The sequence below is a fragment of the Trachypithecus francoisi genome, unplaced genomic scaffold (genome assembly GCF_009764315.1).
Source record: "Trachypithecus francoisi isolate TF-2019V2 unplaced genomic scaffold, Tfra_2.0 Lachesis_group3, whole genome shotgun sequence".
In the NCBI taxonomy this organism is placed as follows: domain Eukaryota; kingdom Metazoa; phylum Chordata; class Mammalia; order Primates; family Cercopithecidae; genus Trachypithecus; species Trachypithecus francoisi.
The window spans coordinates 97,128,519-97,149,086 of NW_022681468.1; the positions used below are offsets into that span (position 1 = coordinate 97,128,519).

Here is a 20,568-nt window from a genome sequence, read left to right on the forward strand (position 1 = left end):
CATTTGGAAGATTTTTATTTCTTTTTCCTGCCTAATTGCTCTGGCTAGGACTTCCTCTCTTATCTTTTAAGTTTATAGTGTCCTTTTATTAAGGTTTTAATTTTAATGTAATCAAGTTAGATTACATTAAGAGTTTCCCTTAGGGTTTGTATTTTTTCACTACACGTTTTAAATTTTTGGCTTTTCATACTCAGGATGTTAATCATCCTGATATATTTATACTGTGGTATGAAGTAGGGATCTGATTCTTTTTGTCCCTTTCATTTGCTGATAGTTTAAGCACCATTCATTAAATGAATCATTTTTCCTCGTTAATTGTAATGTTGTTGCTCTCATTTAGCTGTCTGTATATTTATGTTTTTAATTTAATAGGCTTGGTCCATGGTAGCCAGCCTGTATATGTGTGTTGGTTTTTGAGCACATTAGGCAGTTCAAATAACATCTATTTCTATATCCCTGTGCCAATATCACATGTATTAATTACTATAATTTTTAATTCTGATAACAATCAGGATAAGTTCCCTCCTGTATGATCCCCTTACACGAAACCATGTTAATTATTCTTGGTCATCTACTTTGCCACAAGAACTTTAGAGTTATCTTATATAGTCCCCAACCCCCATGAAAATCCCTGTTTTGTTTTTATTGCAATGGAAGTGAAATTACAGGTATATTTGGGCAAAAAAATATCTTTATGATACTGAATCATCCCATCCATGAATACAGTATATTTTACCCTTTGTTTAAATATCTTATTTTATGCTTTTCAATAGAGCTGTATAATATTCTTGATAAAGATCTTTGTCATATTTTTTCCTTAGATACCTTATGGTTTTGATTACTAGTGCAAATATTCACTTTCTTAAACAATTTTCATTTGCCACTTGTTTTTGCTTATCTACAGAAATGTTAAGATTTTTGTACATTGATGTTGTAGCTGTTAAACCTGAATACTAATAGTTTTAAAATTATCTCTTTTTTAACATTGATAATCTTATCTGCAAATATGGGTAATTTTGTTTGTTCTTTTCTAATCTTACTTTGTTTCCTGTCTTATTAAGTAGCTAGAACATCCAGTGTAATAGTAAATGAAAAAGGTAAAAGAGAGTATCCTTAAATCATTCCTATTATAAAGGTTCACAATTAAGTACAATATTAACCATGTGTTTGGTTCTTGAATTTTCTGTAGACATTCTTTATCAGAATAAGGAAGTTATCTTCTATGTCTAAATTTCTATGAGTATTGCTTTGTAATTTTTCTTTTTAATCATGAATGCATATTATACTTTATGAACTGCTTTTTTCCCCATCTTGTGTATACAGACATGTACAAGTTTTTTTTTTTTTTTTTTTTCAAGAAAATCTTTCAAGGTATGTATAACTTTTTTTCTCCAGGATCAGAAACACAGACTTAAAAAGACTAAAGCTCTAGTTTCACAGCCAAGCTGGGTCTGAGCATCCAAGGCTGTGTCTGCTCTCCCCACTAGGGACTTCTGCAGACCTCACAAGAATATAACTACTCTATGATTGTCTGCCAAAATGTCTTGACATTGTCTTAGTCCAAAGTTATCACTAAGTTTCCACCGCAAAACAAAATCTATTCTTGTGTGAGTTTGAACTCCTAATCATTAGCTTCCTGTGACACTAGCTATCCAATAGAATCATTATGAAGGGAAAGGAAAATGATACTGATACATGGTACCGCACATTATTCCATGGGTTCCTCACCAGGAATCAATGAGGTCAGCATCATTTGTATTTTACTTGCAAGGAAACTAAGCCTCAAGAAAGTTAAGTAACTTGTCCAAAAAGTCTCACACTAGATAGCACTGGCAGTGGGATTTGAACCCAGGTCTCCATGCCTTCCTCTGCTTATATTGCTCTCCCGTAAATGACCACCCACACCCAACAGCATCACCTCTGGCTCCACAATACATACTTCATAGAGCCAGCAGAGCCGCTCCATTTTGTAAATTAGTGGTTAGGATTAAAAACCACCCACTCTGTAGAGTGTTGTGCATAATGTAACTAAACACAGAATATCATTCATTGTAGTCTACAACCTAACAATGAAGGCCAGCAGATGCTGAGATGAATTTTTCCTATGTGGAAATGAGGGCAGGGTCCCAAACAGGAGTCTCCTTCTGATAGCTGTGAGTACCTATGCTGGGATGCCAGGCACAGCTCTCCTAGGCTCAGACAGCAGCAGCATCCAGGCAAGGCCCATGTCTGCAGGGGCCCTACAGAGGACAGAGTTCCCCATTGGTGGTGATGAGCAGGCTGTGCAGAGCAAGGGAAGGGAACTCAGGTGTACTGATGCCTAAGCTAGAGGGCTTTCATGTATTATCTCATTTAATCCTCAAAAATCTCTCCAAGTGGGAAGTAATGGTTTTACAGATGATTGTACAAAAGCTCCAACAAGTGATTTATCTGAGACCTCCACTTGAATGGTAACAGAACTGGATTCTGAAGGCAATTTACTCTTCTCTTAACTCTGCACTTCATCAATCACCCGATTTTATAACCGATTTTCTAAAACATGCTCCTCCTTAAGGACAACACAACGTAGCTACTGTGAGCATGGACTCTGGTCAGGCTGCTTAGTTCATTTTTAAAAAAGCAGATTCTACTAAGGGGTAGACTGTTCAATTCAATTTCCAGCTTAACATTTTACAAACTGTGACTTTGGGCTGGTAATTTAAACATCTCTATATATTCATAAAAATTAAAAGTAAAACATTTTTACAAAATCAAAAAAAAAAAGACAAAATTTTTAAAAGTAAAAATAATCTCTGGGCCTCAGTTTCCACATGTATAAAATGAGAGTAATAACAGTACCTACTTTGAAGAGTTATGAGGATTCATGGGTTATTATTTGCAAAGGCCTTAAAACAAAGCCTGGCACACATAAAGACTATGTATTAGTTATGTATTGCTACATAATAGATTATCTTAAAACACAGAGGCTTAATACAATAAACATTTATCATGTCACGCAAATTTTATTTGTGTCAGGAATTTAAGTGGTTCTAGCTTGTGGTCTCTGATGAAGTTGCAACCAAGACATCAGCCAGGGCCACAGTCATCTGGAGGCTTGCCTGGAGCTGGAAGATCTGCTTCCAAGGGGGCTTCTTTTCATGGCTGGAAAGTCGGGGCTGGTTGCTGGCAGGAAGGCTTAGCTCTTCATGTGGTCCTTTCCACAGCCTGCTTGGGTGTCCTCACAACATGGTGACCAGCTTCCCTCCAGAGCAAGCGATCCAAGAGAGCAGGGTAGAAATAGCAACATCTTTTATGATCTAGCCTTGGAGTTACAAATCATTAATTCCATATTATCTTATTGGTTATACAGGTCAGCCTTATTCGTCATGGAAGGGGACCAAACAGGGGTATGCACATCAGGAAATGAGGATTATTGGGAGCTAGTCTTGCAGGCTGGCTACCATGGACCAAGCCTATTAAATTAAAAACAAAAATGGATCTTAACTATGCCTGCATTCTAAGTGCCTGGAATATCATGATAAAATCAATAAATATTTATCTGAAGAATGGATGTGTGGATGAAAAGAGGAAATGCTCATGTCATCCCAGCCAAGTTCCATTTAGTGCTCCTTTGTTTTACTATCCACTTTCTGAGCGTTTTCCAAGGAAGGAAGTATTTGCTCTCAATTTCTACTCTAAGTCATTATCTCTATAAACTAGTTCTCAAATTTCATCTTCATTTAAAGTGTTTGGAGTGGTAACCTCAAACCAAAAGTGCTCTGTAACTTTCTCTTTCATCTAAATATATCAGTATGAAATACTTCCTCTGAATTCAGAAGGCTCAAAACAAAGACAACTGAAATTTTATGTGTTGGTTGAAATGTTTGCACTAAAGCAATTCGTACAAAGGCTAGTATGCGTCCCAAGACAATTGTGGGCAAGCTCCTTTTTGCATAAAGGCAGAATTTCTGCTTCCTCTTCTCCCAATCAACGCTGTACTTAGGAGATAAGACTGGCTGAAACCAAGTGGAGACTGCTTACTGAAGCCAGTGAGTCTAGACACAGGCCAGGAAGGTCATACCTAATGACTTAACAAATGACCATCTCTATAAGGGGCCCTGGATTCCCTTCAAGGTTCCTTAGACTCTTGTTTCTCAAAATCATCATACTTGGCAGCTTTTTTCACAACAGATCCATGCCAGAAGAGTTCAGATATGGGGAAATGCCACAGCAATAGCCCTAGGACGGGAACTTTCCAATAATGTTGACAGTTCAACCCAGGATTATAGTTGTGCCATTGCCTTAAGTCACCCAAGTTGGGACCCTTGGCTCCTGGAGAGCACTAATGGTGTGTATCTTCCAAAATGCTAAAGTTGTCACAGAGAACATTAGACAGGAGTTAAACAGGTATGACTGACAGTCCTGAGAAGCTGCCATAGTTTCCCTTGTCCCTTCTGGTAGCAAGGGAGCATAAATGACCACATCTTGACTGTTACTGGGCATAGAGAGGCCTTGTGAGAGCACAATGATCCGTGTACACAATACCGCATGCCAGATGGTTGACCTCTTACCCTGGGGAGATGCTAACATGGTTTAGAAGATCAGTGGCTTTCCGTTTTAACCCTCAACAGATCCTTGAGCATATCAAGGATGCAGTAGCAAGGAAACACAAAAATCACATATTCAGGGTCAAGAAAGGAGTCACTCGAGGCGATAACCTTCATGAGGTCAGAGCTGATAATAACTCTGGAACCCTGCTTCCCAGTATGAATGTACAGTGAAAGCCAGTAAATATTGGGTGGAAATGCTCATCATTACCAATATAGTGCATTTGTTAAATCTTGATTGAATGATGAAGTCGTTAATGAATTCAGAACACTTCTCCCCATTTTACAGTGGCTTCTTTGATCCTCATTTTGTTTATATGCTTATGGACAAAACACTCACCTTGACATTTCCTTTTAGAAAGGCAACAGCATGATAAATCCAAAATGGAAGCTAACCTTGAAGTATGAATTAGAACTTAAACTGTGAACTCCTGTGTCACAGGGTAGAGCTCCAGAGAGAAAAGTCCCTTAAGGGATTATTGGAAGCCATGTACGATGGACTTACGAAAGTCTACCAATTATCACTCTGGTGCCATCCCAGCAATTTTTTTTCTATCTATTTCTTTTTGTCATTTGGACTCATCATTCTCAGATTTACTATCTTCTACTTTGGATTACCCTCAATTCAACTTATCTAGCTCTACGCAAGCGTAATGAATAAAATCCCACTTCATTATATGTGCATGTAATTAATTCTTGTTCCTCATCCAGAGCTGGGCCGTGCAGTGTAGCAGCCACTAGTGAGATGGGACTAGTCTAAATTGAGACGTGCCTTTAGTGTAAAGCACAAAGACTTACATGCAAAAACAGGATGGGAAATCTCTCATTAGTGATTTTTCCTATTGGTTATATACTGAAATGATATTTGGGAAATCTTGAGTTAAATTAAAAATATTAAATTTAATTTTATCTGTTCTCTTTTAACTTTTGAAACATGGCTACTAGAAAATTTTAGATCACTCAAACGTCTTGCATATGTCTACTGGATAGCACTGAGCCAGATGTTCTAAATCAGGGATTGTACACTGGCAGCTGAGGCCCACACAGGACTAACAGACATAGTTTGTATGATCTACACAATGTTAGCCTAAAAGGTGATTTTAATTTCAACAATTGTTAACATATATAAAATTGGGCAATTTTTTTTTTTTTGAGACATGGTTTTGCTCTGTTGCCCACATTAGAGTGCAGTAACACCATCATGGCTCACTGCAGATCTCCTGGGCTCAAGTGATGCCCCACCTCAGCCTCCTGAGTAGCTAGGACCATAGGTGCACACCACACCACCCTGCCTAATTTTTTGTAGACACAGAATCTTACTATGGTACCCAGGCTGGTCTCGAACTTCTGGGCTCAAATGATCCTCCAACATCAGCCTCCCAAAGTGTTGGGATTATAGGCATGAGCCATTGCACTTGGCCAAAATTAGGCAATTAAAAACAAACATACCCTGCATTCTCTTTAAAAATAAAGAAATCTGGTAACCCTGGGCCTACACACCTATAGGGCAAGGATGGCCTGGTGCTTAGTAGGAGGTGCCCGCTTTGCTGCTGCACCAGCTCTCCAGCTCTTCACTGTCCCCACGAGTTCTACTGCTCCCCAACACTGAGGCCAAAGTCAGCTGCCATTTTGCACCCTATTCCCAGCCAGCATCACATATGTAAATTCCTCTCCTCGCTTCTGTTGGCATTTAAGAGCTGTGTTCTAGAATGGGAGATAGTGGGGGGCATTCTAGGCAACAGCAAATGCATCATGAAGGGTCTGATCATGGTATGTTCAAATTAGAGAAAATATCTGGAAAGGCAGGTGGGTTTCAAGTAGATGTGCTCAACACGGGCTTTTTTGTTTTTTGTGGTTTTTTTTTTTTTTCTTTTTGAGGCTGAACATCTAAGTGGAAACGTCCCAGGGGCATTTAGTAATAAATAACTGAGTATATATAGGAAGGAGCTGGAGGTTAAGAATGGTGCCTTAGGAACACCCAGAGGCAAGAGGGTTAAGAACAGTGCCTTAGGGACACTGAGAGGCCAAGAGGAAGAGAGGTGAAACCAGTTTAGGAGTCTGAGAAGGATGGTCAGAGTCAAGAGGGAGGTGTGCTGAGAGAGTGAAAGGGAAACCAGGCTTCCCAGAGAAGCAGCCAACAGCAAGCACTAAGTAACACCAGTCCTTTGCTAGACCCCATAGTGGCCCTGGTGCTCCTCTTGTCGTAACAGCATTGCTTTAATTCTGGCAAAGTTGTATGAGAAAGAAGAAAAAAATCTATTAAAAGCAATTCCACAAAACTTTAGCACTCTGACATGTCTTCAAAACAAATGCTGCCTTTCCGTGGCCCACATTGTAAATAGTCCCACTATCCAGTGATTTTCCCCACCCCCCGCAAAAAAAAAAAAACACACAACAAAAAAACAAAACTGCCCATTTCCTTCATCTTAAAGCACCATCTCTTCTCCCCTCCCCCCATCATTTAAAAAATCTGTGGTATGTGAAGGATAGAAGTGGTAAGCAATGCATTTGAAAACACACATATGGACTCCTCAGCTCATGGGTCATCTGACAGTGGATTTTGAAATATTCTAGATGATTAGAATTCTGCAGCTACTCTTTTCTAGGCAAATGGAAGAAGTTTTTATTCTCATAATCTTTTTACTCTTGGCAAATATTTTCCCAAGTGATTATGTTAGAGCTGACAATTCAGACTAATTCTGTCCTCTAGTTCATTTGATAATCTATCACTGTGACTAAAATATAATGGAGATGACAGATGCTTATGGATAACTATTTTGTGATATTCATTCATGTCCCTGTGTTGGTATCAGCAAATTGTTTTTTATTAGTAGATAAATAACACTTCAGTTCTTCCATGAAATGATTAATCTAAGTAGAGCCAAATGTGGACTTCACTGTGATGTAGAGCATCGAGGTAATGGAAATCTCAGGACTTCTCATTATTTGTACCATGACTCTGCAACTCTTTTCCAAATATCAGTTATTTGAGTCCTCTACATTCCTGTTATTGGTTGTGATTGCATCCTATTCATTTTTATAGACTGAAAAATCTGGAATGTTTTTACTAATCATTTAATCATACAGTCCATATTTACTGTGGACATACAGTCCATAAGTATCTGCTCACATGTGGGCTGGAAAAGGGGCCACAAAACTGCAGAAGGTAAGGCTGATGCCGCAGAGTTGCTCACATGATAGGAAGGGGACTATATATGTTACAGATTATAATACAGTATGTTAAGGGCTACAGGAGGAGTCCACATAAGGTACAGAAAGAAGATGGAACAGGGAAGATACAGAAGACAAGAAGAGCCTAAAGAGGAAGTGGCAGCTGAGTGGGGTCCTAAGTAAGAATACACTTTTGCAGCAGGTTAATAGAGGAAGCTTATGTGAAGACACAGTGGAATGAACAGCAATGGGCTTATCTGGGAGCGATGGTCCCTGTAGTTTCTGCAGGAAAAGGGCAGTGTCAGGAGATGAACCAACTCAAGAAGAGTCAGGTTACAGACAACCTAATTTTGATATCCTCACAAGGAGACACAAGAGACTGGCTAAACTAGTCAAGGACACCAACGTTAAGTATAAGACAGAGATGAAAACTGTACACATAGTTGCTGTGTTTTTCCAGCAATCTTTTTGCAGCCATGATCGGGCTATATCCTACCTCGCTTTGCGTTATTGGTAGGATTTATGGTCTGTCCTTGTGTTAACTGTATGAAACTGAAGCATAAAGCTGTTGTGTGCGTATAAGAGTGATGCAATGAAATAAACCTGTGATTTTTTCAAAGCCTGGTTCCTGGACCAGCAGCATCAGCAACACCTGGAAACTCATTAGGACTGCAAATTTTCAGGCTCCACCTTAGATCTATTACCAACTGTGAGCACAGTGACCAGCAATCTGTGGTGGAACAAGCCCTCCAGGTGATTCTTATTCCCCTCAAGTTCAAAAACCACTGAAAAGGACCCAAAGGATTTTGATTATTTTACTAATAGATCTACAAGTTTCCTTTTTATTGTGTCTCATGCTGAACCATCCCATGTAATCAAGTTTTCCTTGGGCTCACTAAATTTTTAATTTCTTTAATTTTATTTTTAAATGTTAATTTATTGTGTTCACTTGTTATTTCATTAATGATGCTGTACTTCTCATCTATGCCTTTATTGACTGATTAAGACAGGGCCTCACTCTGTCACTCAGGCTGGAGTGCAGCGGTGCAATCATGGCTCACTGCAGCCTCCACTTCCCTCCCCGCCCCCTCACTCCCCGACGCACCAGCACAGGTGATCCTCCAACTTCAGCCTCCTGAGTAGCTGGGACTACAGGTACATGCCACCACGCCTGGCTAGTTTTTTGTATTTTTTTGTAGAGACAAGGTTTCGCCACATTGCCCAGGCTAGTCTTAAACTCCTGAGCTCAAGTGATCCACCCACCTCGGCCTGCCCAAGTGCTAGAATTATAGGCATGCACTACCACACCCAACCCTATGCCATTTTTTAAATGTATATCTCCTTCCCATCAGCTCCTAGAAAACCCTACATCTGTAAGTGATAAAACACAATTATCTGTCAGGTGACAAAGAATAGTACAGACATGGGTTTGTAGGTCAAAATAAGTTTGAGACAAGTGTTCTTGAACGGATTCCCTTAACCCTTACCAGCAAATCCCACATCCTCTGTGTGGCCAGGAGGACCCCTCCTTTAGGTATTTAAATATCCCTTGTGTCTGCTGACTAATCATATCTTTTGAGACTCAGGAAAACTACTATTTTTCTTCTGAGCTCTTTGAGAATCCATCATATGTCAGAATGTCATTTGAGCTGTGACCACAATTTATTATTATTATCATTTTTTTTTGGAGACAAAGTCTCACTCTGTCACCCAGGCTGGAGAGCGGTGGTGCCATCTCAGTTCACTGCAACCTCCGCCTCCTGGGTTCCAGCAATTCCCTCTGCCTCAGCCTCCCTAGTAGCTGGGATTACAGGTGCCCGCTACCACACCTGGCTAATTTTTGTAGTTTCTAGTAGAGACAGAGTTTCGCGATGATGGCCAGGCTGGTCTCAAACTCCTGACCTCAGGTGATCCATCCGCCTTGGCCTCCCAAAGTGCTGGGATTGCAGGCATGAGCCATCATGCCTGACCTTTTTTTTTTTTTATTATTATTAACAAAACAGGCTTCCTATCAATAATACATAAATTCCAAGAGAGCAAGAACTTGGTCTTGTTCACTGTTGTATCCCCAGAACGTAATACATCACTTGGCACCTGACACATGAAAGGTGTTCAGTAAATACATGTTGAATAAACAAGTTAATTAATTAGCACTTACTGTACACTAGGCTCTAGGAATACGGGGAAAAAGGCAGATCTATGCTACCCCTTCATGTGGCACCTACTGACACAACACAAAGAACTGAATTTTGTTCCCTTAGTATGTGATTATTGATGCCAGGCTTCTCAACTATGCGATTTTTAAAACCTGCATCACCTTCCTAGAAAACCTCAAATCTGTAAGTGATAAAAAGCAACTTCTGGTCAGGTCACAAAGAATCTTTGGGGCTTCACAGCCCCAGTAATGGTCCTTGCCTGTGTCCCTGCCTGGATACACTGAGATGGACAGCATCTGACCATGGCCACCACCAACTCTGCCTCTCTCTTGACCACTGACCGCTACCAGAATTTATGGGCAAAGGTAGAAATGGAGACACCCTCCTCCCCATATGGCTCGATGTTAAAAGTTTAAATTCAACCTAACAAACTTAAAATATATTCTATCTTCCTATTTTTACAAACATATCTTCATAACAAAATCAAAACCATGGAAAGGCAACAGTTCATATTAAATAGCTATGGAGAGTACAAACCCCAAATTAATTTAATTTCCTACCAAAGGCCATGATCCCCTCTGGGGCTGCCCTGTCCAGGAGGTTAACCAATGCAGCTGGTCTGAACTGAGGTCAGACTGGAAGCGTCAACATACACATCTGACTCTGAAACCTAGTTAAAAAAAAAAAAGTAAACGTCTCACTAGTAAGGTTTACATTAATCACTTATTGAAATTATATTTTGGCTCTATTAGGTCAACATAAAATGAATTTTACTTCTTTCTGCATACTTTTTTTTAAATATAAAAACATGGCTACTAGAGAATTAAAATGACACCTGTCACTCACATTATCTTTCTTTGGGACAGTGAGCTCTAGGAGGCAGGCAAGGATGGAAGGAAAGGATCCTGCTGCCAATAGGTACCCACAACCACTTCCCCATCTCCTTATTCTTATCTCTCTGGAAGCCCATGGGGTGCACATCCACCTTCTTGTCCTTTTTCCCCAGGAAGCCAGGGAGGCTCTTCACCCCCGACCCAGGCTCAGCTGCTTGCCCACCATCACTCTACCATCACACCCCTACCTGGACAGTGGCCGAGGAAAGGGCAAAAACAAACCGAGCATGGTGGTCAGCAGGTACTCCCTCGTCTCTCAAAAAACCATGCCACTCAGCCTCTGCCCACCAGGTGCTCCCACCGCCCACCTCCACTGGTTTCACCTTGTCACACTCCTCAAGGGAGTGTAAACTCAGAGGACCAGGTCCAAATGTGGAATTACCAGCCTCCTTGGCACTGGAAGCCTGTTACAAGGGGGAGAGCCAGGCTCTGGTCATGGCACCCTTTTCCCCCAACCCAGGGCTCCATCCTGCTCCTTGAAGGCTCCCCCACATACATGTAGACTAGAAGCCCACAGGAACCAGCTCTGTGCACTCACTCTTCCATCCATCCCATCTCTGATGAGAAGCATCTCTTGGCCACCCCTTCAGGCTACCTTCTGCAGGACAAGCAGGCCCTGGAAGTGGTCCTGTGGCTCTTTGCAAGCAACCACCCTCCAGACCTGGCACACTCCTGAGTAGCACTAGTGCAGGGCCCTCTGTGACACAGGGCCTGAGGGACTCCCTTGTCTGACCTAAGGACCATGCTGACAGTATCCACCAGAACGGCTAAAGCTAAGACGACAGTAATACCAAGTGTTAGTGAGCATGGAAGAGCTCCTCAACCCGTGCTCATTAGGAAACGTACATTGATACTTTTGGACAGTATTACTAACAATGAACATACCTTATGACTCAGCAATTCCACTCCTAGGTGCACATGCCACATAAATGTGGGCATATGTTCACCAAAACCCAGGGACAGTAATGCTCACAGAGACACTAGTCATGATAGCCCCAAACTGGATACTACACAAATGCCCTCAATAGTAGAAGGAATAATGAAATGGGGCTGTCACAGAATGGAGTGCTGCACTTAAACAAAAGAAACTACAACTACATGTGACAACATGGATGAATCCAGCAAGCAGAATGTACTGCAAAAGCAGCCAGACACCAGAGAACAGATGCCATCATTTCATTCACATAAAGCTCAAACACAGGCAAAAGTAATATAAGGTAATAGACATCAAAAGAGAGGTTACTTTGGGGGTTACTTTGGGAAAGAAGAGGGTGGGAGTGACTTGGAGAGCCACTAAGGGGGCTTTGGGAATGTTCTATCTCCCTTGATCTGGGTAGTGGTCATATGAGTGTGTACATTTTGTGAAAATTCATGTTGTACACTTACGATCTGAGATGAAGCACTTATGTGCTTCCATGTATGATCTACTTAAGAAAAAATTTCACTTAAAAAAAGATTACTGCAAAAAAAACATGAGTTGAAGATAATAATACAAACACAACACCAAAAAATGGCAGGGCCTCTCATTCCCCTAATAAAAGCTTTTGCCAGCCCTACCATAAAGTTGAAAAACAGTGACAATTCAGCAAACAAATGTGAAATTATGGATAAAATAACTGGAAATATGGATTTATACTCAAAATCGTTAACAATAAATGTCACTCTGAGTGACTCCAAATATCTCTATGTCTTGAGATATCAGCTGATGACAGTATAAAGCCATCAGGGCTAGTGAGACATTTTACAATACTGTTTATTTCATCTTTATCTCCTCTTTTTATGTACATGTTTGCTTGTTTTATCATATGCCTTCTACATTATCAAAGAATACAAGTATAAAATTAATAAAGTATTATTGGTGCTTATCACAAACTTTACCAATGAGGTTTAAGCAAAAACATTTGTAACCTCTTATCTGAATGTATGTGCATAAATACACCATCTTATCTCTCAGGAAAAAGGCTCAAGGGTATTCAGACTTTGCAGAAATTCTCAACTTTTAGAATTATTTGTAAATCTCTGATAAGAAAGATGATGGAATCACCAGGAAATATGCTTTAAATTTTTATTTTTCTTGTGAAAATAGCTGAAGTGGGAGGTTAAATTTAACTTTATCTCCCTTCAAACCTTGAATAACAGTCTGGAAAGAGGATTTATGTCACTGCACTGAGTTCCCATTACCTCCTCCTGGAAAAGGCAACAAAGAGGTAGACCCTGCAACTCATGGCTTGGTCAGACAAGCAATTAAACAGGAAAGCACACACCCCTCTCCTCAATGGGAATAACTGACTGCAAATCTGACCTGGTGGCCCCCTGGTCTGGATAAACAGAATCCTTGTTTGGTTGGGGAGGGTCAGAGGTACAGCGCTGACCTGGAAGCCTTGTGACCAGAAACAACATCCACTCTCACAAGCTCCCTGTCTTGATTTTCCTCCTTGATTGATTAGCCTTGTTAACATAGACGGATTCATCTGTACAATAGACAGCAGCTTCTAGATCAACATTAGAGCGATGTTATGGTCCAGGAATGTGACATGGGTTGAATATCTTCTAACTGGACTTAGAAAACCAGAGATCTGTACACATGTTTGTGAATTCCAACTTTCCTCCACCCTGTTTCTGCTACCAGGGCACATTCCACGTTGATCTCTTTTATGTCTATCAACATGATTTTATTGCTTTTTGTCACACATTTTAAACCTTGATTTTCACAAAGTTATAGTCCTCGTGGCCTCCCCATGCCACAACCAAACAAATGTGCTTTTACTGCCTCAAGGAGGATATAAGTAATTTACTTTTAAAAGTGAGCTGAGCTCTCAGGAGAAATTTAGTCTCATGCTTCTTTCTGATGGGTTTCAGTTCTCAATCTGTCCGGGACAGTCAATTAAAAACTAAGTCAGAATTGCAGTGAAACCTTCCAAGGCTCATTCAGGTAGGGCCAGACACCCTCCATCAGGCCAAACAAGGGATGGGGATAAAGGGTATGGATCTGACTCTCCTCCTGGGAAGTCAGAGAGAACTTCTCTAGAAATAAATAGCCTCCCATTCCTGTAACTCTCAGGGTCATACTTTAAGAAAAAGGTGCAAGAAATGCACGAAGACTTCTTATTAAAATTCTTAACTGGAACAGCCTTTATAAAGTGGGAATGCTGTAAAAATGAAATGAGGTAATATGTGCATGCACAGCATATAGGACCATGCCTGGCAGAGGGTACATGCTCAGTTATTGATCACTACAGCAAAGGTCAAGTGTATCTTGTGAAACATAGCTTGTTAAAATGTGACTGCTACTTCTGACTACTCCCATCTCCAGCTTAATGGAAATAAGACAAAGGGATATCTGGAGAAGATCATCCACTTTGGATGAGGTCAGTCTCTCACTGCTGCTCCCATAGTCCCAATCAGGGGCTGCCATTCTGTAAAGGGACAAATTCCCTCAATTTCTAGGAGTTTGGGGTGGGGGTGATGCAGGGAAGGCATCCCTGGAGAGGGTCCTGTTTCCCTTGCTGGGTGTAATGCACAGTCCTGGGCTTGGGAGACTTATAATGGAGCTGAGTGGCCTTGGGCAAGCCCAGGCAGCTCCCCACCCACCAGCATCCATTAAACACCTCCTGTAGGGCTAGTGGGCAACACCTGTCCTCCCACCCGTCTTAGCCTGTGCTTCACTCAAATCACTTGTCAGCAACTCAAATCACTTGTGATTCCAGGACACGTATCTTCCTTACTAAACTCTAGAGCAGTGATTTTTAAGCTGTTTTCTCAGAAACTCTATAAAGGGAGCCTGTGGCAAGGGCACAGAACTTCAAGTCCTAACACTGCCTTTGCCCACAAAAGCTTTACTTGGTTGTTTCCCATTTCAGAATGTCCACCCAAGATGTTGTTTGAAACAAGGATTCTCTAGCTAAGGGAGAAAAAGAGTTGAAAATCACTGCTTTATTGGAGATCAATCTTATGAACCCTTAAAGGAATCTTCAATAAGCTCTTATAGCAAATGCAGAATTGTCGAAAGAAACTACAACTATTTCTCCTACAAGCCCTCCTCAGAGCCAAGGCTGGACTATGAACCTGTTACTTAACTAGGTACTCCAGTGTGGGCTAAGCCATCTTAAAACTAGGGCCCTGCCCTGATTGCTAACGGACTTGATGCAAAACAAGAAGTCACACTCTGGGTTTCTTGCCTAAAGTAATGTGCGGCCAGCATGACCCACAGGTGGTCCCTCTCTGACAATCATCAAATATTAGCAAGAGCCACAGCACTGGCAAGAGCTCTTTGGGCAGCTGCCTGAGGGCCAGAATCTGGCATGCTGGCTGAAGCAGAGTCCTCGCCTTGTGTGCCAAGGACTTTGCAGCTGTGGGCACGCCCTCTCCTGCAATGATGTGCATAACTTCAATAAGTGGTGCTGGGAACAGAGGAAGGCATGTAAGCATGCAGCCATGCAGCATCAAAGCGTGCTCACCAGCAAGCAGCTACTTTGAGGGTCTGTGGGCATCATCTTTGGGCAAGGGGTTGTACAGGCTGCTGGTGAGGGGACAAGACTCACTGGGCATTGTGTCTGTTCTCAGGGAGCTCAGAACCTGGAGCCAAAACTAAGCGTCTACCCTGATGTCCATACTCTGTGACAACCTTTCCAACAAGAAAAAATTGAGAGAGCCAGATAAGGGAGGGATACAGTCCTCTTTGTAAAGGGTTTTTGGATTGGGTGACTGCATGACCTCATGGTCCAAACGGAGGGGTAGTTTGTGAAATTTGTTCTGAAAAAAATCCTTGTTTAGATGATAAATATTACGATCACCATACGTAGTGTGAGCTGGTCCCTGAAGGACCTATGGAATGCGCACAGGTAGGAAGCACTCTGCAGGATGGGAAGAACTAGAAGAAAAAGCCATGAGGTGGGAAAGCATGGGCATTCCGGGGGAATGTCAAGCTGGAGTCTGGAGTGGCTGGAGCATAAAGGGCATGAAGCAGAGTCTAAAGAGAGGTGAGATAAGATACGCACAGACTCCAAGGGGCCTCACAGGATGAGTTTACACTTTCTTTGCCCAGCGATGATGTCCCACAGAGCTTTCTGAGCAGGAAGCGTCATAGTCAGAGGTGAGCCATGGCACAAAGGAGCAGGGAGAAATGGGAGTCCCTGGCTGGCAGAGCAAGGAGGGCCTGGCTGGTGGGAGAAGGACCATGGCAGCCGGAAGGCCAGGCATCTGAATCATCCCGCCCCAGCCTGGCCACTGCCCTGTTCTTTACCCTCCCAGGCAGCCTGTCACTCTGAGGAATGTGGCTCACTCTCCCTAAGGGGGAGGCAACTTGCTCATGCCACTTCCTGAACCCAGACTGGTCCCAGGACCATCTATTTTTGACTCTCCCAAGCCAGTGTTTGACAAGAAAAGCACAGCTGCCAGCAATCCCGCCCCAGTGGAACCTGCTGTTCTATAAAGGGTCATGCCAGTTTCTGCACATGGATTACGGTCACCTGGACCCAAGGCCAAGGGAAGCACCTCCGTCTTTAGCATCATGGTGCACTGGAGTCTTTCCTGGACCTGGGAAAAGTAGGCTGGTGCCTTTGTTCAGCTTGCACAGAAGTAGAAACAGAAGTTCAGCTTGCACAGAAGTCCAATTGTTGTTCCTGGGACTGTGTTTGTTCAAGGGGCACCAGGGTGCCAGGGTACCAGGAGACACACTTCCTAGTGCATACAGCATGCTCCGTGCCCAACAACAGCTGCATGATATGAGGGAGAAAACTGCAAAGCCAGCCAGGGCCACACTCCTTATGGAATGATCCCTGGAGTAAAAGGGATTTATAGTCAAGGAGTTACGTTTAGAAAGGACCCACTCAGAACATGAATGAGCTTAGAAACTTCATACCAACTAAAGCTTCATCCCTGGCCAGCCGAGTACCCCCTTCTCCCCTCTATCACCCTATGAATCCATTCACCATCTTTGCTTGGATTATTTTTAAACTCTCAGATTTCCCAGCCCCCAAACTCTTGCCTGTCCAATATATCTTCAAAACTGGGGTCCAAGATGGTGAGCCCCTTAATGGAAAGGCTAGGTATTAATATTCTTTGTTACCTCTGCACCCAGTACAGTAAAATAAATTTGAAGCGAATGAATAAACAAGCAAACCAATGAATGGATGTCTCTTGGGCAGCTCCATCAGAGCAGCGAGGCCTCTCCCCACACCAACCCCTGAGAAATGTGAGTGGTGCTACTACAGCCACACAGGTACAGCTAAGGCCAAGAGGACTTGTTGACAATGCAGCCAGGAAGTGTGAAGGGAATCAGGCAGCAAGTCTGAAAGAAATGTGCAAATCCAGCCTCTCTGTTGCTTTTCCTTTTGGAATGTTTCTAATGCACCAAATGTGGATGGTGAAGCTCTAGATTCATTTTCCCCAGGAAAACATGTTTTCTTTGCTTGCTTAAGTGAAGCTCAGTGGGAAAAGGTTTGGCTGACTAGGAGAGTTGATGTTGGCAAATGTGGGTAGAACTGATGAATGCCATGATCCTCACCAATAGTTTGTATACCCTAAGAAATTAATAATAACACCGATGATGACAATAATAGATCGTACCATTTAATTAGTATATACTGGGTGCAAGGCATTATGCTAAGCACTTGACGTGCACTGTATACTGAAGAGTCACGATTGTACTCAGGACATAGATACTATTATTATCTCTGGTTTTAGAGGAGGTTTAATGAGATTAAGCCTCTTGCTCAAGGTCACATACCCAGTAAGTGGCAGAACAGTGATTTAAACCCAGGATGAGTGATAGCAAATTTACTTCTACACTGTAGTGCCATTTAATTTTGTTTTCATGGATAAATGGTCATACTCTTTAGGGAAGAGGTAGAAAGAAGAAAGGGTCTGCTAACTGCCAGACAGTATGCTAGGTGATTTATACAGGTTCAGCATCCCTAGTCTGAAATCCAAAATGCTTCAAAATCTGAAACTTTTTGAGTACTGCCAAGTGGAGAATTCCACACTTGAACTCATGTGATGAGGTGCAGTCAAACTGCAGTCGGCACTTTGTTTCATGCACAAAACCAGTTAGACTATTTTATCAAATCACCTTCAAGCTATGTGCATAAGGTGTATATGAAACAAAACAATTTCATGTTGACACTTAGGTCCCATCCCCAAAATCTCTCATTATGCACATGCAGATATTCCAAAATTAAAATAAAATTAGAAACACTTCTGGTCCTAAGATTCTTGGGGATAAGGGGTACTCAACCTGTATATGTAAACTCACTTGATGAAATGCTTAATGATGAAAACTGTATTATGTCCCTCTTTTGCAGATGAGGCACCTGTATCTCAGATAAGTTAACTAGCAGGTCTGAAGTCATAAACGATAGTTAGTGTAAGTGAAGAGAATTGAGAATGGCAAACCAATTTTAGTAATCAATCAATGCCAGAACATAGGCCAAAATAGGGTAGGTATGAGCAGTAGCTTATGCTAAGTGTTGAACCAGACCAGGGGTTGGCGAACTTTTTCTGTAAAGGGCCAGATATGGTCAATGGGATTTGGCCCATGGGCCCATAGTTTGTTGACCCTTGAACTAGATGATACTGATATGTGGAAAGTTTGAACCTTTGTGAGACTCCTGTTCCTAACAGTTTTCATAAATGAATCCATTAATAATTTCTACGTTTAATCTATCAACTTAGTAAAATCATTAACATATAATAAACCTGTGTAATTATTAAATAAACTCCAATGGGAAAATTCTAAGGTACATGCATGTTTTATAGAGGGAAAAATAAGAAAAATACATTCCACTGAGGGGGGTGGAAAGTAACACATTTGTACTATGAGCCCTGAATGTAGAACAGATGCTAAGGCTTAAACTGACATCCAAATCCTTCCCTCCTCTTTGGAGTATGGACCAGGGCTTAGATCAGTTGGTGGCTTGGGTAATTAAGAACTCTAAAGATCACTGCCTTCATTCTAAAAGGCCACATATTCACAGAAAGCTTTTTCCTAGTGTGGATGCCAGACACTTATGCACAGTGCCATTTTCACTGAAGAGTAAAAGAGCTTAGTTCACTGAGAAAGAAAGAATTAAAGGATTGGAAATATCTGAATCAGAAATAATCCATCCTCATAAACAGCAGGGAGAAGGCAGGGTACCGCAGGATGGCCTATCATTTACAGGGAAGAAAATACCTCTGGTAACTGACTGAAGTTCTGTCTTTGATCAATGACCTTCAGCAATGTTCCTAGTCCCAGGTCTACCTGCAAAACCTGAAAAACTCCCCAGAAATGGGTGATGGGAAAAAACAAACAAGAAGCACAGGGTGGTATTCATTTTGTTTGGAAAATTATCTGGCTCAATATCTGATTCAATAATCAATTATTTCAATATTCAGGATCTGAGTCAATACTCCATGTTTACTGGGCGCCCACTCAGTGCCTGGACCCATGCAAGGTTCAGGGAGACAACATTAGCAAGACAGCCAAGGTCTTTATCCTCAAGAACTTCAGAGTTTCCTGGGAGGATCATTTAGGAGATATGTTTTTAATCTCAACCATTAAAAAGTATTTCTAATAAGGTTTGCTTGCAAAAGACCTTCTCTGATTTTTATTTATTAAGGTATCTTAGGATGCTATTGTCTTTAAAAAAAAAAAAAAACTTTTATTTCGATAGTTTTTGGGGTACAGGTGTTTTTTGGATTAGCTCTTTAGTAGTGGTGTCTGAGATTTTAGTGCACCCATCACCCAAGCAGTGTACACTCTACCCAATATGTAGTCTTTTATCCCTCACCCACCTCCAAATGTCCCCACACCCCAGTTGCCAAAGTTCATTATATCACTCTTATGCCTTTGCATCCTCATAGCTTAGCTCCCACTTAGAAGTGAGAACATATGATGTTTTGTTTTCCATGTCTGAGGACCCTACTTTCCTAGGGCACATTCTCACCATTTTCTCCCTTCTTCCCTAATAACCCCAAACTTACTGAACTGGCTTTCTCTGCAGCTGCCAGGAGATATCACCTCCAAGTGTGTTACCGACAACATGGAACGTATCACAACATCCTTGGACAGCTCCTTTGCTTCTCACAATGAGCCATGAAGATACAGAAAGGGGGGTCAGCAATGTGAGGCTGAAGCACTTGGGTCATCATAATGCAGGGGGGACCAGTGCATGTGACCCTCCAGGGTGGCAGTGAGGAATTGATTGCTGGTCTCATTGCACTGACAAAACCTCAGGCAGTATGTCTTCACATGATCCATGTATCCATCCATCCAATCATTCATTCATTTCAAAAACAGTAGTAAAGCACATGTAGCAAAAATTTACCATTAGTGACACTTTGGTACTTTCACCATGTTTCACAACTATCACCACTATCTAGTTCCAGAACACTCATCACTCTGAGAGAGCCTCATGTCCATCAAGCAGTCACTCCCCACTTTCTCTCCCCCATCCCCTCCCTGGAAACCACTAATCTGCTTTCCATTTCTATGGATTTGCCTATTCTGGACCTTTCTTATGAATGGCATCTCACAATATGTGTCCTTTTGTGACTGCCTTCTTTCATTTAATGTTTTCTAGGTTCATTCATGTCATAGTGTGTATCTTACTTCATTGCTTTTTATGACTGAACAATACATCATTGTATAGATATACCATTTTGTTTATCCATTATCTGCCGATAGACATTCGGGTTTTTTCCTCTTCTTAGCTATTATAAAGAGCGCTATGAACATTCTTGTATAGTTTTTGCTTAAATGCTTATTTTCAATACTTTTGAGAA

The 20,568-nt window shown here is 41.6% G+C and overlaps 1 protein-coding gene and 1 long non-coding RNA gene across 2 annotated transcripts in view; both read right to left on the reverse strand.

The window, feature by feature from the left end:
- The window catches only part of SLCO3A1 (solute carrier organic anion transporter family member 3A1), a 321,497-nt gene that overhangs the window by 173,292 nt on the left and 127,637 nt on the right, over nucleotides 1–20,568 (reverse strand).
- The window catches only part of LOC117070182, a 58,026-nt gene continuing 38,792 nt past the window's right edge, over nucleotides 1,335–20,568 (reverse strand). The window contains exon 2 of the long non-coding RNA XR_004431819.1: nucleotides 1,335–3,301. This is a non-coding gene — a long non-coding RNA (uncharacterized LOC117070182). The remainder of the gene's footprint in view (nucleotides 3,302–20,568) is intronic.